This window comes from Ranitomeya variabilis, chromosome 1, assembly GCF_051348905.1.
Source record: "Ranitomeya variabilis isolate aRanVar5 chromosome 1, aRanVar5.hap1, whole genome shotgun sequence".
NCBI classification, from domain to species: domain Eukaryota; kingdom Metazoa; phylum Chordata; class Amphibia; order Anura; family Dendrobatidae; genus Ranitomeya; species Ranitomeya variabilis.
The window spans coordinates 269,806,820-269,813,058 of record NC_135232.1 but is presented as its reverse complement, the minus strand read 5'-3'; positions in this window follow the sequence as shown (position 1 = coordinate 269,813,058).

The following is a 6,239-nucleotide window of genomic DNA, read 5'->3' as shown; positions in this document are numbered from 1 at the left end:
ATGTCGACCACCCCCCGGGCTGTCAGGATAGTAGGCCTATTGTCTGAATATACGGGTTCTACCAAGGCCTGGTAGTCCTTACCCCTGAGGCCTATGGCTGCCCGACACCATATTACCATCTCACTCCTGGGGGGTATCGCGATGGGGTTTGAATCACTCACAGTGACACGACCAATCTCACCACCAGTCAGCTCTACCTGCTGTCTCTGCATCAGAGCTCTGATTTCTTTTTGCAGGGCGCGTTGTTCACTGTGGCCAGCGGTTTCTGCTACCTGTTGCAACAAAACAATAACTTCTGCAAGACAATTTTCTATAACATTAGTACCGATAGTCATCATGGGATTACATTCTCGTCGATCAATATCAACAATCACAATCCCTTGGGCTTTCAATTCCACCCGCCCCACCTTGATGGTGACCTCTTTATACCCCACTTGTGGCAACGGCTGACCATTACTGGCTATTATGGTGAAATCGTCATCGGGGCCACGAGTAATATCGGTGTCCTCCCAATACCGTTTATAAAGCACGTAAGGCATAGTCGTCACCTGAGAACCGGTGTCCAGCAAAGCGTTCATGGGGATACCGTCAAACACTACAGGAAGAACTGGTCGCCCTCCAATGTATTTGGCTCTCCAATGCTGCGGGCCTGACTGTCCTACTCCTGGGGGTTGGCCCTTTGCCCCAGGGGTTGCTCGTTTAAAGGACAGTACCTTGCAAGGTGGCCCACCTGACAGCGGCGGCAGATGGGTCGTCCGTCCCGATGAAAGCGATCGTCGTCCCGGCCTCTGGTCGGCGGAGTCCTCCTCTGTCGCATTCAAGGGACATCCTCTGGTCTGGAGGCCAGCTGGATCTTCTCCTTGGGGGCCTCCTGTTGGGACTGCACCGTCCGGGCCAGGGCAGCAACGCTCTTGGTCAGCTCCTGCATCTGGAGGCGGAGTCCTGCAGGGGAGTCGTCCTCTAGGCTCTGGGCATCGGCCTCGGCGGCGACTGGGGCATCCGACGCCACCTCCTGGTGGTAAGTGAGAGCGGGACGCCTGGGAGGTGCTGCATGGCTGGGCTGTCGCTCCTGCAACGCCTGGATAGCTTTATCCTTGAATTGCGCAAAAGTCAAGTCTGGATTTTGCATGGCCAGGAAGTGCAATTGGCCCCGTTGGTGACTGCACAGGAGCCCCTCAATGAACCGCTCCTTCAGGAGTTTATCCTCATCCTGCATGCTGTCGGGATCACTCTGCTTAATAGCCCGCAGCGCCTCCTGGAGATTAAGGGGATAGTCCCGTAAGCTATCCTGCGGTCTCTGTTTGCATCCATAGAAAGTCAGTTTAATTTCTGTAGCAGTGCGGGTATCGAAGGTGGCTTTAAGCTTTGCAAAAACCTGCTGTGCAGTTCCCTTATCCGCAGCGGGCCAGGACTTCACTTCTCTCAGAGTCGCCCCGAAGAGTTGGCCGATTATCATATGAACCTTCTGAGGCTCCGTCAGGGGATAGAACTTGAGCAGGCTGCAGATTCCCTCTTTAAAATCATTTAATGTGTGCGACTCCCCGGAGTATCGCGGGAGCCAGGCCGCTCCGGGCAGGTACGGCATAGAGAAGGGCATTATGGCCTTTGTGGTAGCGACAGTATCCGACTGGCTGATGGGGGCAGCGGGCTCCGTGGCCACCAGTGGTGGTATTAGGGCCGCGGCTATGTCCGCTACGGGGACCGGAGGTGCCTCTGCATTCACGGCTGCGACCGCCGTCTCCGCTTCCCCTGACTCAGACATGGCTGCCCCTTCCTCCCACTAACCTGCTGGAGGTCGGAGTTCCTCTTCCGGGGTTGGCACCTTACCGCGCTTTCTCGTTCCGCGCTTCTTTTTGACCGGTTCCGCCCGCGAAGCAAAGGCTCCTCCCTCCGTGCGCAGCGATGGCGAATTGTGGCGGGAACTCTTGGCGGCAATACCAATGCACAGTCTTTGCAATAAGTCACAGTCCAAGCACAATAAATCACAGTTCCAAGGCACACATGACCTGATTCTTCAGGCTTAAGTAGATCCTGTTCGTGACGCCAAGTTGTAGCGCCCCCACTGCCACAGGGCCGAGGGGTACCCGGTACCGGGCTTCTGAGTCTCTGTTCTGGGGTTGTCACGGTGGCTAGACCCGGTCCGTGACCCTGCTGAGGGGCGTACAATAAAGGTGGAGGTATAGTGATGATGTTATGATGTGGTGCAGGTCGCAGTAAATAACGAGGACACCAGGTTGCAGTCTCTTTACCTCTTTACTGAAGGCTTCAAGTTAGCCAATCCAGAGCACTGTTAACCGGGCTGTCTGAGACCGGCCGGTCCAAAGGCACATTAGAAGTTCCCTTGACAGGTGAGGATCAGCGTCTACCTGCTAGCGCCTATGTGTTGTAGTCCTTCCCTGCTGAGCACCCCGGGACAGTCCTCACAACTGATTCTGTCTGCCTCCGATGTTCGTTCTCTCTCCGTCCCCCCAGATGATATGGCAGGACGCACCCGTATGACGGGGTAGGCCTGGAGTTCTTCCGGGACTCTAGAGTCGCCCCTCTCCCACAGCTGCCTCCGTTGTCTGCTTAGGTGTTTAAGTGAGACAGCCAACCTATAATTGGCTGTCCTGCCGTGGTTTGAAGTAATGCTTAAAGTCTCTTACTTTCTCGGCGTTCCGGCCACCGACTGTTTGCGCCTCAGAAGGATGTTGCCTCGATCTTTCAGCACAACTCCTTCTGGGCCTATTGCCTCTTTGCTGTATTCCCGTTGCTCACTTGTTGCGTTGTTCTCTTAGGAGTCTGCCAGGATCCCATCCCTGACAGGTCCTCTCTCTAGCTCTTCCCAGTTACTTCTCCCTGTCCAACCCCCAGTTTTACCAGAGTGTGAGGAGTGGCCTACTAAATAGAACCACTCCCCCTGGTGGCCGGAGTGTGAAGTGTAGTGTGAGTGTTACCTGGTCAGGTGAACTCCTTTAGTACAATCAGACGCAACATCGCCCCCCCTTAGCGGCAGAGCGACGTTACTGCAACGACCAGGACTCTGGGGCGCTGCACGGGTCGCAGTAAATAACGAGGACACCAGGTTGCAGTCTCTTTACCTCTTTACTGAAGGCCCCAGGATCCTCAGTCCGGAATACGGTTAACCGGGCTGCGCAAGTCCGGCCGGTCCGATGGCACCTCCAGAGTTCCCTTTGCAGGTGGAAATCTGTGCCTACCTTCTAGCGCTTGTGTGTTGTGGTCCTCCCCTGCTGTGCTTACGGGATAGTCCCCACAACTGTTGTGTCTGTTTCTGAAGTTCCCTCACAACTCGATTATGATGTTCTGCTTCGTCCCCCAGATCATATGGATAGGACGCACCCATATGACGGGTAGGGCTCGGAGCTCTCCCGGGACCCTAGTGTCGCCCCTCTCCAGTTGTTGCCCCCTATGTCTTCTTAGGTGAATTGAGTGAGACAGCCCGCCTATAACTGACTGTCCTGCCGTAGGTTTGAAGTTAGGCCTGGAGCTCTATACTTCCTCGGCGTTCCAGCCACCGGCTACATGCCTCAGTAGGATGTTGCCTCGTCTTACAGCACGACTCCTACTGGTGTTCTTGTTGCGTTGATCTCGTTTCTCACTCAGCACAATAAACCTCGCTTCTTGTCCTTTCTTAGGGCACCGCCGCTATCTCGTGCAGGCGCGGTCCCGTAACGTTCTCTGTTCGCTAGGCCTCTGTCAGGATCCCACCCCTGACAAGGACCCCCCTGAGTCTCTCCCCGCAACACCCTCTGCCACAGGATGTTGCCTGTTCGATTCCCAGTCAGCTTCTCTCTAACCCCCAGTTTTACCAGACTGTGAGGAGTGGCCTAATACATAGCGCCCTTAGCTCCCCCTGGAAGCCAGACTGTGAAGTGTATTGGTGTCTGTGATACCTGGTCAGGTGAACTCCTTCAGTGCCATCAGACGTACCATAGCCCCCCTTAGCGGCGGAGCATCAGTACTGCAATAACCAGGACTCTGGGGCGCTGCACCTTCATGTATCCTCTCCTGGAGCCAGGCCTAATGCCGGACAACTGGCCCTGTCCACCCAAGTGCTTGAACTCCATGGATGCACAGAGGCCCCTCGCTATGGCGTCCGAGCAGCCCCCACTGTCCCACCATGGTTAAAGCAGATGGCACAAGGAGGCGGACGGTTCCTCTCCACCTTCCTAACAAAGGGATGGTGGATTGAGGTTTATCCCTCTGTCCCTGCACCTGCAGCAGAACAATCGAGTGCGCGCGCTTTCTTCGGTGCTGAAACCCAGTCATCGTGGCGGCTCCATGCAGGGACATGCATCAATGGTGAGTGGATCCAGTCAGCGATGGGCCTCTGCAGTGGGAAATTCACATGACAGGCAGCCTCAGCTTCCCTGTGGCCCACCTCCCTGAGGTACCACTCCAGCTGGCTGCAAAAATTTAGCCCCCGGCTTCGGACGATGTGTAGGCCGCATCTCAGAAGCCACGCCCGCACTATGGCGCACTAAGGCGGCTCCGCCCACCTTTTCTGGCGCTTCTTCCCTGGCACGGGAGCGATCGCTTCCCTCAGCAATGCTGGTATTGCTCACACAGGCTACAGAAATGTAGGCCCTGGCTTAGGCCTATTCATGGAAGTCACGAGGCTCCGCCCACATAGGGTGTGTGGCTCGGCCCCCCAAATTGGCGCCTCTCGCTCTCTGAAAGACTTTACCACTTCTGCAACTCTCGGTAGCCATCTTGGTCAACACACAACACACACGATGGGTTTACATTAAAGGGAACCTGTCACCTGAATTTGGCGGGACCAGTTTTGGGTCATATGGGCGGGGTTTTCGGGTGTTTGATAATGCCCCTGTGTCCAGCTTTCTGCCCCGGGCCCTGGCTGTGTCCAGCTTTCTGCCCCGGGCCCCTGTGTCCAGCATAATGCCTCTGTGTCCAGCTTTCTGCCCCGGGCCCCTGTGTCCAGCATAATGCCTGTGTCCAGCTTTCTGCCCCGGGCCCCTGTGTCCAGCATAATGCCTCTGTGTCCAGCTTTCTGCCCCTGGCCCCTGTGTCCAGCATAATGCCCCTGTGTCCAGCTTTCTGCCCCGGGCCCCTGTGTCCAGCATAATGCCCCTGTGTCCTGCTTTCTGCCCCGGGCCCCTGTGTCCAGCATAATGCCCCTGTGTCCAGCTTTCTGCCCCGGGCCCCTGTGTCCAGCTTTCTGCCCCGGGCCCTGGCTGTGTCCAGCATAATGCCCGTGTCCAGCTTTCTGCCCCGGGCCCCTGTGTCCAGCATAATGCCTCTGTGTCCAGCTTTCTGCCCCGGGCCCTCCCACCCCTCCGGATCGCCGCTCAAAAAAAAAAAAAAAAAAGAAAGAAAAGAGTTCTTACCTTGCCATGCTCCTGCGGCGGGGAAGCCCACTTCCTCCACGCAGGTGAAGGACGCACTCGCCGGCGTCTGACAATGACGTCAGACGCCGGCGAAGTGCGACTGCGCACTGCGGCCGCTCAAGTCAGCTGCCAGCCCCCGACTGGCTGGCGGCGGCTGTTAACTATTGACGTGCGGGCACGGGCCCGCACGTCAATAGTGTGCGGCAGCGCCTGCAGGGGGGCCCGGTGAGCAGATTAGACGGGGCCCGATGCGGGCCCCCTTTGCCCACCGGGCCCCATACGCCAGTCATGCCCTAATGGCGGCCCTGGTCACACTTGTCAAACATAGTGTTTGACAAGTGTGACCAACTTTTTACTATAGATGCAGCATCAATAGTAAAAGATAGAATGTTAAAAATAATAAAAAAAATAAAAAAAATGGTTATACTCACCTTCTGCAGACAGCCGATCTCCTCAGCGGCGTCCGTTCCTATAGATGGTGTGTGCAGGACCTTCGAAGACGTCATGTGACCGCGACGTCATCGCAGGTCCTTCACACACACCATCTATAGGAACGGAAGCGGCAGCATGCACCGATGAGAGGCGGGAAGACTCTGGGGGCCATCGAAGGTGAGTATATGACTTTTTTATTTTAATTCTTTTTTTTTTTTACCAATTATATGGTGCCCAGTCCGTGGAGGAGAGTCTCCTCTCCTCCACCCTGGGTACCAACCGCACATGATCTGCTTACTTCCCGCATGGTGGGCACAGCCACATGCGGAAAGTAAGCAGATCAATGCATTCCTAGGTGTGCGGAACCCCCGCAATTCCGCAAATTTAATGAACATGTTGCTTTTTCTTCCGCGATGCGATTTTTTCGCGGAAAAAAATGCAACATTTGCACAAGAAATG